Source organism: Panulirus ornatus, chromosome 5, assembly GCF_036320965.1.
Source record: "Panulirus ornatus isolate Po-2019 chromosome 5, ASM3632096v1, whole genome shotgun sequence".
NCBI lineage: Eukaryota > Metazoa > Arthropoda > Malacostraca > Decapoda > Palinuridae > Panulirus > Panulirus ornatus.
In genome coordinates this window covers 45376741-45388652 of record NC_092228.1, presented here as the reverse complement: position 1 = coordinate 45388652, position 11912 = coordinate 45376741, and positions in this window count along the sequence as shown.

Genomic DNA, 11912 nt, shown 5'->3' with positions numbered 1-11912 from the left:
GAGGGAAATGAATTGGATCCATTTTGGGTTCGTAATTTATCAACGATAAAACTGATAACATTAATTACGAATAAATTAATTACGATAAAGATTATCAATAATTGCTCAGAATTGAGAGAAAAGGCTCTCGCTCTAAACGAGAAATGTACCAAATTCACAATTCATATTCGACCAATTTAAGGCAAACTACTTATTACCATTTACCAAAGCGATTTACATGCTATTTTTACACCTTATGCGTTTTTTTTACACTTATGTGGATATTAATGTCTGTCTACCACCCAGAGAGAGAGAGAGAGAGAGAGAGAGAGAGAGAGAGAGAGAGAGAGAGAGAGAGAGAGAGAGAGAGATCTAACTTTAATCTTGCTCTAAATATGAAGACAAGTTTGAACTTTTCGCAAAACTCACTTCCTGACTACCAAATTAGCTGTCGAACACACACACACACACACACACACACACACACACACACACACACACACACACACATACACACAGACACACACACACAGACACACACACACTGACCCCTCAAAAAACAACCTATCATACCCATGCGTCGTACCGTCGTGGTCAAAGGTCGTACCGTCGTGGTCAAGGGTCGTACCGTCGTGGTCAAGGGTCGTACCGTCGTGGTCAAGGGTCGTACCGTCGTGCTCAAGGGTCGTACCCTCGAGGTCAAGGGTCGTACCGTCGTGTTCAATGGTCGTACCGTCGTGGTCAAGGGTCGTACCCTCGTGCTCAAGGGTCGTACCGTCGTGCTGAAGGGTCGCACCGTCGTGCTCAAGGGTCGTACCGTCGTGTTCAAGGGTCGTACTACCGTCGTGGTCAAGGGTCGTACCTTCGTGCTCACGTTATGAACACAGGCAACATATAAAGCTTAACAGGAGAACCAGTTGGTACGCAATTCCGTATGGTCTACCGTGCTTGCATCAACCTTAAGAGTACTTTAAAGGTCATGTCAACACTCTCTCTCTCTCTCTCTCTCTCTCTCTCTCTCTCTCTCTCTCTCTATCTATCTATCTATCTATCTCTACAGATATATATATATATATATATATATATATATATATATATATATATATATATATATATATATATATATAAAACATTATACGTCTATAATGAAGGCTGGTTTTCAAACCTCTTCTCTCGCTTTATGACTCATCTGGCGGGGATTTAGCGCATTAAATACAGCCTTTATCGCCGCTGCCCTGCTGTAATCCCGGTTAACAGCGTCCTGCAGTCCCCCCGATGCTGTTAAATGGGTCTCCAGCTGCACAGGGAAAATGCTGTTCGGGTATATATGATTTGCTCGGAGGGTGAAAAGCGCGAGTTGGCAACTCAGGCACAGCTGGCGGTGTTGCCATCAAGAGGTTTTATGTATTATTTTTTTTTTTAGGAAAATACCGTCATGGCAACTGACCAATTGAGGAAAGTGATGTCATAAGATGGTCTTATGATTGGCTTGTCTGGACTGAAGTTCATACATACCTAAGTTATCTTAAGCTTATTAAGGGCGTTAATGTTTGTTGATGCACGTGAGCACCCATACACATTTGCATATCTATAATTCAGTATATAAAAGTATGTTTAACTATGGATACGAAATCAAACATCTAACCTCTACAAATCACACACACACACACACACACACACACTCACACACACACGTAATAAGCCTCTTATATTTCCACGGGAAAGTAAGCTCTGTTTTTTTACGTCCAAAGTGTTGGAGAGCATTTGACACTGTCCCAAACAGGAGGAGGCTGGTTGAGAAACTGGACCAGGAAGGAATATGGTACAGATTCCCTTGATGGATGTGACGAAAAGCAGGACGACTTCCTGTAATGGGTCGAGGTGACCAGCAGCGTGCCGTAGCGCCTGGTCGTGACTGTGGTAGACTGGTAGTTACTGTGGTAGTGAGGTAGTGACTGTGGTAGACAGGTCGGTAGTGTGACAGTGACGGTGGTAGACTGGTCATGACTGTGGTAGACTGGTCGTGACTGTGGTAGACTGGTCGTGACTGTAGTAGACTGGTTGTGACTGTGGTAGACATGTAGTTACTGTGGTAGTGTGGTAGTGACTGTGGTAGACAGGCCGTGACTGTGGTAGACTGGTCGTGACTGTGGTAGACTGGTCGTGACTGTGGTAGTGTGGTAGTGACTGTGGTAGTGTGGTAGTGACTGTGGTAGTGTGGTAGTGACTATGGTAGACAGGTCGTGACTGTGGTAGACTGGTCGTGACTGTGGTAGACTGGTCGTGACTGTGGTAGACTGGTCGTGACTGTGGTAGTGTGGTCGTGACTGTGGTAGACAGGTCATGACTGTGGTAGACTGGTCGTGACTGTGGTAGTGTGGTAATGACTGTGGTAGACTGGTCGTGACTGTGGTAGACTGGTCGTGACTGTGGTAGACAGGTCGTGACTGTGATAGACAGGTCATGACTGTGGTAGACAGGTCATGACTGTGGTAGACTGGTCGTGACTGTGGTAGACTGGTCGTGACTGTGGTAGACTGGTCGTGACTGTGGTAGACTGGTTATGACTGTGGTAGACTGGTCGTGACTGTGGTAGTGTGGTCGTGACTGTGGTAGACAGGTCGGTAGTGTGGTAGTGACTATGGTAGACAGGTCGTGACTGTGGTAGACTGGTCGTGACTGTGGTAGTGTGGTCGTGACTGTGGTAGACAGGTCATGACTGTGGTAGAGTGGTCGTGACTGTGGTAGTGTGGTCGTGACTGTGGTAGACTGGTCGTAACTGTGGTAGACTGGTCGTGACTGTGGTAGACTGGTCGTGACTGTGGTAGACAGGTCATGACTGTGGTAGACAGGTCATGACTGTGGTAGACTGGTCGTGACTGTGGTAGACTGGTCGTGACTGTGGTAGACTGGTCGTGACTGTGGTAGACAGGTCATGACTGTGGTAGACTGGTCATGACTGTGGTAGACTGGTCGTGACTGTGGTAGACAGGTCGTGACTGTGGTAGACTGGTCGTGACTGTGGTAGACTGGTCGTGACTGTGGTAGACTGGTCGTGACTGTGGTAGACAGGTCGTGACTGTGGTAGACTGGTCGTGACTGTGGTAGACTGGTCGTGACTGTGGTAGACAGGTCGTGACTGTGGTAGGCAGGTCGTGACTGTGGTAGACTGGTCGTGACTGTGGTAGACAGGTCGTGACTGTGGTAGACTGGTCGTGACTGTGGTAGACAGGTCGTGACTGTGGTAGACAGGTCGTGACTGTGGTAGACTGGTCGTGACTGTGGTAGACAGGTCGTGACTGTGGTAGACAGGTCATGACTGTGGTAGACTGGTCATGACTGTGGTAGACTGGTCGTGACTGTGGTAGACAGATCGTGACTGTGGTAGATTGGTCATGACTGTGGTAGACTGGTCGTGACTGTGGTAGACAGGTCGTGACTGTGGTAGACTGGTCGTGACTGTGGTAGACTGGTCGTGACTGTAGTACACATATCTGTACAGTATTACGTAGACAAAGTCATTCACAACCATTTTCCATTCAAACTTCGAATTCATACATCCCCATTCATCCAGTATCCCCCCACAGAAACTTGTGTTATTCATCAGCGTTAAAAAAAAAGAAAAAAACATCACTTAACATCGCCTCTCTCTCACGCCACGAATATGACGAACGTACATATTAATGAAGCCATGGGAAACGCGGTACACAATTAGGTAAAGGAATATGACATTGAATTTTATAGAAATATATGAACACTAAGTCACCTGCTTTGTTATTCTGCATTTATCTATATTTCTCGCTATATCAGCATCGATATCTATCGCCCCTCTGTCTATCTATCTATATACATCACCATGCAAATTGGTAGAGGGGTCACTATTCCACTTTTATCACTATTAGTTCTATAGTGCCTTAATGTCCTCCCACCCATTACGTCATTCCCCATTACCATGACCATCAAATCAACCCACACACTTCATTATTCACCCTATTACATCTGTGCCTATTTTACCTTATTACATGATCTCATCGGCTATAAATGAACCCCCATTAGCTCTATTAGAACTAAGCCTCCTATTTCCGGTCCCCTCCCATTCCAAATACTGCCCCACCATATCTGAGCCCCTATTTCCAGACCCCATATTTTTTTTGGTCCCTATTTATCCCAATTTTGGGCGTCACCCTAAGAAATCAGTGTCGCATCTCTCCCAATTTTGTTTTTGATTTTGTTTTGTTTTCGACAGGATCTTTTCCACCTCTCTCTCTCTCTCTCTCTCTCTCTCTCTCTCTCTCTCTCTCTCTCTCTCTCTCTCTCTCTCTCTCTCTCTCTCTCTCTCTCTCCCCCCCCCCCCCCCCTCTCTCTCTCTCTCTCTCTCTCTCTCTCTCTCTCTCTCTCTCTCTCTCTCTCTCTCTCTCTGTATCTATCTATCTCTCTCCCCATCTCCCTCTCTCTCTCTCCCCCCCCTCTCTCTCTCCCCATCTCTCTCTCTCTCTCTCTCTCTCTCTCTCTCTCTCTCTCTCTCTCTCTCTCTCTCTCTCTCTCTCTCCATCTCTCTGTCTCCCCCTCCGTGGTCACTCACTATGCCCCTCACACACGACCATCTGCATACAGATGGGCCGCTAACTCTCCCAGGAACATCTTCCCAAGCCTCTTAATCCCATACTCTCACTTGCGGCCTCTCACAGCATAGTGAGCGTCCACGGGGGGGGGGGGGATTTGTGGCCCAGGGAGGGAGGGAAGGAGGGAGGGAGAGAGAGAGAGAGAGAGAGAGAGAGAGAGAGAGAGAGAGAGAGAGAGAGATGGGGAGGGGAGAGAGAGAGAGAGAGAGAGAGAGAGAGAGAGAGAGAGAGAGAGAGAGAGAGAGAGAGAGAGAGAGAGAGAGAGAGAGAGAGAGAGAGAGAGAGAGAGATGGGGAGGAGAGAGAGAGAGAGAGAGAGAGAGAGAGAGAGAGAGAGAGAGAGAGAGAGAGAGAGAGAGAGAGAGAGAGAGAGAGAGAATATTACGACCTGGGATTTCATGACTTTAACAATACAAAAATATATACTCATTGGTGTGGCTATTTTTTCTTTTTTAACTTGGGCTTTATTTCATTGAGGGACATTTAAACTGTGGGGTTTTTTTTTTAGGTTTATTTTCCTTTTACTGGGGTTTAAGGAGAGGTTTAGGAGTGAGAGTTATAACGTGAGGCCTATCCATAGAACACCTCCAAATAATGAATGTCTACCTCCAAAAAAAAAAAGGTTCCTTCAATCAGGATTCTCCTAAAACCCTCCAAAAATCCTTCAACTCCAAAAAAAAATGTTTCTCCAGTCGACCCTAACAGAAACCCTCCAGCCCCCCCACCCAATCCACCTCCAAAATATCCCAATCTAAATACCCCCCCTCCAATTCCCTGGGCCATTTACCCAACACAGTACAGGGACACATATGATTTAAATGGCCAGATAAGAGTGTGTAATCAAGGTCAAATGGCCTTATAAAAGGCCTGTGGCCATTTTACAAAAGCAAAGAAAAAAAATGTGGTCAACAACACTGCGTTAATACCGTCATCCCCGGAGGGGGAGGGAAGGGGGGAGTGGGGAGGGGGATATAGGAAGGGATTGAGGAGAGGGAGGGAAGGGGGGAGTTGGGAGGGGGATATGAGAAGGGGATTGAGGAGGGGGAGGGAAGGGGGGATTTGGAAGGGGGATATGAGAAGGGGATTGAGGAGGGGGAGGGATTGGAGGATTTGGGAGGGGGATATAGAAAGGGGATTGAGGAGGGGGAGGGAAGGGGGGAGTGGGGAGGGGGATACAGGAAGGGGATTGAGGAGGGGGAGGGATTGGAGGATTTGGGAGGGGGATATAGAAAGGGGATTGAGGAGGGGGAGGGATTGGAGGATTTGGGAGGGGGATATAGAAAGGGGATTGAGGAGGGGGAGGGAAGGGGGGAGTGGGGAGGGGGATACAGGAAGGGGATTGAGGAGGGGGAGGGATTGGAGGATTTGGGAGGGGGATATGGGAAGGGGATTGAGGAGGGGAGGGAAGGGGGGAGTTGAGAGGGGGGTATGGGAAGGGGATTGAGGAGGGGGAGGGAAGGGGAAAGTTGGGAGGGGGATATGGGAAGGGGATTGAGGAGGGGGAGGGAAGGGGAAAGTTGGGAGAGGGGTATGGGAAGGGGATTGAGGAGGGGGAGGGAAGGGGAAAGTTGGGAGAGGGATATGGGAAGGGGATTGAGGAGGGGGAGGGAAGGAGAAAGTTAGGAGAGGGATATGGGAAGGGGATTGAGGAGGGGGAGGTAAGGGGAAAGTTGGGAGAGGGATATGGGAAGGGGATTGAGGAGGGGGAGGGAAGGCTGAGGCACTTAATCTGGCATAAGTCCCCCCCAAGTAAATAACTCACACTCATCCTCTTCCATATTTTCGTCTAGACTCCCCCTACCCCACCTCTCTCTCTCTCTCTCTCTCTCTCTCTCTCTCTCTCTCTCTCTCTCTCTCTCTCTCTCTGAGTTAACAATGATGACGAAAATGTTTCAGTTATGGGGTATGTAAAGGTGGAGGGAGGGAGGGAGGGAGGGGGGAGGGGGTGGCTGACGGGTTCACGTAGCGCTCATTTGCATTCAAGGGGCCCGCCTAGGGTTCGAATCCCTGGCCACGGTCGTCGGTCCATAGTCCTCCCAGCTGTTCATCTGCCCCTAGGAGCTGGTCGACAACTGGTCTGTTTCTCAGCGCTACCTCGCTAATACGGGAAACGGTGATCAAGTTTCATCAAATAAATAAAGGCAGACAGTATGAATTATGTACATGTATATGTATATGTATATGTCTGTGTGTATATATATGTATACATTGAGGTGTATGGGTATGTATATTTGCGTGTGTGGAGGTGTATGTATATACATGTGTATGTGGGTGGGTTGGGCCATTCTTTCGTCTGTTTCCTTGCGCTACCTCGCTAACGCGGGAGACAGCGACAAAGCAAAATAAATAAATAAATAATATATATATATATATATATATATATATATATATATATATATATATATATATATATATTATCCCTGGGGATAGGGGAGACAGAATACTTCCCACGTATTCCCTGCGTGTCGTAGGCGACTAAAAGGGGAGGGAGCGGGGGGCTGGAAATCCTTCCATTATTTTTTTTTTTAATTTTCCAAAAGAAGGAACAGAGAAGGAGGCCAGGTGAGGATATTCCCTCAAAGGCCCAGTTCTCTGTTCTTAACGCTACCTCGCTAACGCGGGAAATGGCGAATAGTTTGAAAGAAAGAAAAAGAAATATATATATATATATATATATATATATATATATATATATATATATATATATATATATATATATATATATGATGTCCTTGACTAGTATGTTCAATTGCCGTGGCGTCTGAGGTAATATATAAACAACCAGTCCACGTGAGCGCATTATTAAATAACATCTCGTCTCAGTATGCCATTAAGGTGATAGATGCCAAACACTTCCAGCCATCGCTTCTGAAAACCTTTATACATATTTATATATCACAGACCAATGGCATCCGCTGTGTTATAATGAGTCAAGAAATAAGATTCTGTGAAGTTCTGTAACACGTGAGTGAGAGAGAGAGAGAGAGAGAGACGGAAGAAAAAAAAATATATAAGCTGGCAATGTTTCACAATGTGTTACCAGGAAGTGCTTGGCAACCCTTGCGGCGGCGGAGGGGGGGGGGTCCCCCCAATCCCCAGGATTAACCTCGAGAGGAACATGACTCGGCATTTATCGCCTCCCAGCACGTCCCCGGGATTTAAATGGCCCTTGCCTTTTCATCTGAACCTTGATTTAAAGGTCAGTGCGGTGTGCTCAAGGGTCGTGATGGCGTGCTCAAGGGTCGTAGGAGAGGAGGAGAGAGCGCGCGTTCCATGGCATAGCAACATGTACATATAAAAACATTTACTGCTCTCAGGCTCTCCTAAGGAATAATAATAATAATAATAACAATAATAAATAATAATAACAACAACAATAATAATAATAATAATAATAACCTAACAGTCTATGTCTTCATATATAAACTAGAATGTTTATGGAACTTCTAGTTCCAATAATCACTACCTATATCACCGTGTTCTTACCTTGGGAAAGTTGGTTAACTTCACAGGCAGCCATCTTGTCCCTTTCTCCTCCTTAAGTCAAAATCATCATAAAATCCAACAAATCTATCTTTTATCTACAGATACTAGAGTGTATTAGATTATCTATTGAATTTTTAACCATCGTTGACGATAATTATCTCACACCTCTGTAAAATATCTCTTTTTGGGTTTTTAAGATATTTTCACCGGAATTCTTAAAAAAAATCTTGTTTTTGTTTCTAACGACCATTAAGCACGACGGAACGACCACGAAGGGCGACTTTTCAATTCTCAAAACACGATGGTTCGACCCCTGAGTGTTAGGGCACGAATGACCTGGTAGTTGACCTTAAGCGTCGGGTCAAAGGTCGAACTGAGGTCGTGGTCAATGAAATTATCCTACAACATTTACGAATATATAATAATTACTGTACCTACCCTCATCCCAAAGCCTTATAATCCTTCGTTTATATAGCGTTATTAGGGGTCAGTAGAGCAAATGATTTAGTAATGCAAGAAAAAAAAGACAAAATAGTTTAGTTATTCCAATAGAATAAGAGTAAATGCGTTATAGACTTTCATGGAAAAAAAAAACTTAAGATTGTTACTGTGATGACACAGTTTGTGTCAACATTCAGCGTTGCTCAGAATTCTAGTTTAGTCACCCAGAAAGAATAAGAGAAAATGGGTCACCAACCTTCAAAGAAAATGGTAGAGTATTGGCATGGTAAACTATTTTTTTTTGTACACATTTACCATTGCTCAGAATTACAGATTACTGATGCGGGGGGAAACTGTTCATTTTAAAGAATTTTATTCAACTAATTCTTTTATTAAATACGACTAAACGTTCCATGTCTCAAGGTTTTGGCCGTTACACAATTTCTACACATTCCATTTATCAGTAAATAATTAATATTTATTATTCATCTTAAAAATATGCAGGATTCTCATGATCTTACGGGGGTATCAAGGCCAGAATATAAACATATATGTACTTTAAGGGCCACGCTAAAGAGCAAACGACCTTATCCAAGGGTCGTACAAAACCGATGTGCTCAAGGGTCGTACCGTGGTATTCAGGGGTCGTACTAAACCGTTTTTGTACTCACGGGTCGTACTGGACCGTTGTGCTCAAGGGTCGTACTGTTCCGTTGTGCTCAAGGGTCATACTGAACCGTTGTGCTCAAGGGTCGTACTGTTCCGGTGTGCTCAAGGGTCGTACTGAACCATGAGCTCAAGGGTCGTACTGAACCGTTGTGCTCAAGGGTCGTACTGAACCGTTGTGCTCAAGGGTCGTACTGAACCACTGTGGTCAAAGTACTGAACCGTCGTACTCACGGGTCGTACTGAACCGTCGTACTCACGGGTCGTACTGAACCGTCGTACTCACGGGTCGTACTAAACCGTTGTGCTCAAGGGTCGTACTGAACCGTTGTGCTCAAGAGTCGTAGTTCCGTTGTGCTCAAGGGTCGTACTGAACCACTGTGGTCAAGGGTCGTACTGAACCATTGTGCTCAAGGGTCGTACTGAACTATTGTGGTCAAGGGTTGTACTAAACCGTTGTGCTCAAGGGTCGTACTGAACCGTTGTGTTCAAGGGTCGTACTGTTCCGTTGTGGTCAAGGGTCGTACTGTACCGTTGTGCTCAAGGGTCGTACTGAACCACTGTGGTCATGGGTCGTACTGAACCATTGTGCTCAAGGGTCGTACTGAACTATTGTGGTCAAGGGTTGTACTAAACCGTTGTACTCAAGGGTCGTACTGACCGTTGTGGTCAAGGGTCGTACTGTTCCGTTGTGGTCAAGGGTCGTACTGTACCGTTGTGCTCAAGGGTCGTACCGTCACACTCAAGAGTCGTTCTGAACCGTCGTAATCAAGGGTCGTACTGTTCCGTTGTGCTCAAGGGTCGTATTGTACCGTTGAGATGAAGGGTCGTACTCACGGTTCGTGCTGTAGCGTTATGCTGAAGGGTCGTATTGTGCCGTTGTTCTCAAGGGTCGTATTCACGGGTCGTGCTGTGCCGTTGCGCTGAAGGGTCGTGTTCGTCGTGTTAACACTGTTCTTTATATAAACTCAGTAATTACCTTCAAAATCAGGTCTGGTGAAGTGGATGGACTCACAGCACGTCCACACATCGCTCGCAACGTTAAGGATTTGGAATTCAAATTTAAAAATGGCGCTTAACTCCATCTGGAAATTAATTACCGTATTTTTCTGTAAATAATTAATATCTTTTGTCAAACTGAGACTTTCATTATCTTAAAAAAAAATGCGGGGTCAGTTTATATTTCACGATTTGCTGAACAACAAATAAATTCTGCGCTGAATATCTTTTGTACCATGACTTATTTTCTATGTTGAAGTCTTAATCGTTGGAGCGCGAATTTATGGCGACGCTTAGGCTCACACATCTCAGGGTAGAGTGATAAATATGTAGGACTCATCCGATGACACGACCATGTGACCTGGATATCTTTAGCCAAAGAGGACAGTTAAAAGAAAAAAAAAGAAAAAAAGCAAATTAATCTGTACTTATCTTTTTGGTGAAGACTTTCACCTCTCTTTTTACACCGGCCGCTTTACCCAAAGTCCCACTACGCATCCGGAACCGGGGTCGGTATAACCGGACATAATTGGGATGAATCAGATATTTCCGGATACAAATATGAAAATTCATTCTCTCGACGGATCACCCGTCATGTCGTGTTTCAGAAATACATATGTGCATTCTAGCGGCTCGCGCGGGGATTGTGACGAATTAGCGCCATTTTCATAACTTCTATCAATAAAGTGGATATAATGAATCTTTTATTTTCATCCTGTTTACCAACATGGCCAAAACCGGATAGTATACCAAACCTAAACTTGTAAACATGATTCAGTCGTTACAAACCAAACACAAATACATTTCTTACGAATTTCTGTATTCCACAGAACGAATACGTAATCATCATATCTTATAATTATCTCTCTACTTGACATGTTAAAATATCCCTTACACTTCAGCTATAGTGAATGCTTTCGACATTGTATATTTCAAGATGGTGAGTAATGTGAATAATTTCCCCGTCAAGTGATGGTTTTTGCTGAATTTCCTTAAACTCTCAGAAGTGTGAAACTTCGGGAATAGAATTTAATTCTTTCCTGGAAGGAATACTTGCTGGCTTGCTTTGCATTAAATCCTTGGCTTTATAAGTTGTGTGTTTCTGAGTAAGAGAAATATTCTGAAATACGCTTTCAGTGAATGTCTTCCCGCCATCTTGTAGAAACGCAAAACCTTTAGTAAATTGAAATAAAAAGACGATAGATAGATAGATAGATAGAGAGAGAGAGAGAGAGAGAGAGAGAGAGAGAGAGAGAGAGAGAGAGAGAGAGAGAGAGAGAGAGAGAGAGAGAGAGAGAGAGGGTATGTAGCTGACGAACTTCAATATATAGATTTTGATCGAGAGAAGAAAGACGTAATTATCCCATTAATATATCATCAAATGAGGGAATATATCAGGGAGACAACAGACAAACTGGTAGTTTGCAAAACCTGACGAATCACTTGGTCGACTCTAGTAATCCACTGGTCTAATTACTTCATCCATATTCGTCTTTTAAATGATATTTTCATCATGATTGGAAAATATATTCACAAGTGCGTATTTCCAATCATCTTTCTCCTTCAGAGATCTGTTGGTTTCCTCTGAAGACTTGTAATTAACAAGCCACTGTAGTTCCCATAGAGAACAGATAATCAGAGGTTATTAAGCTGTCGTTAGTAATGATTATATGAATACGACACTAATGAGTAATATAGGGTAATCAACCCGACCAGATCT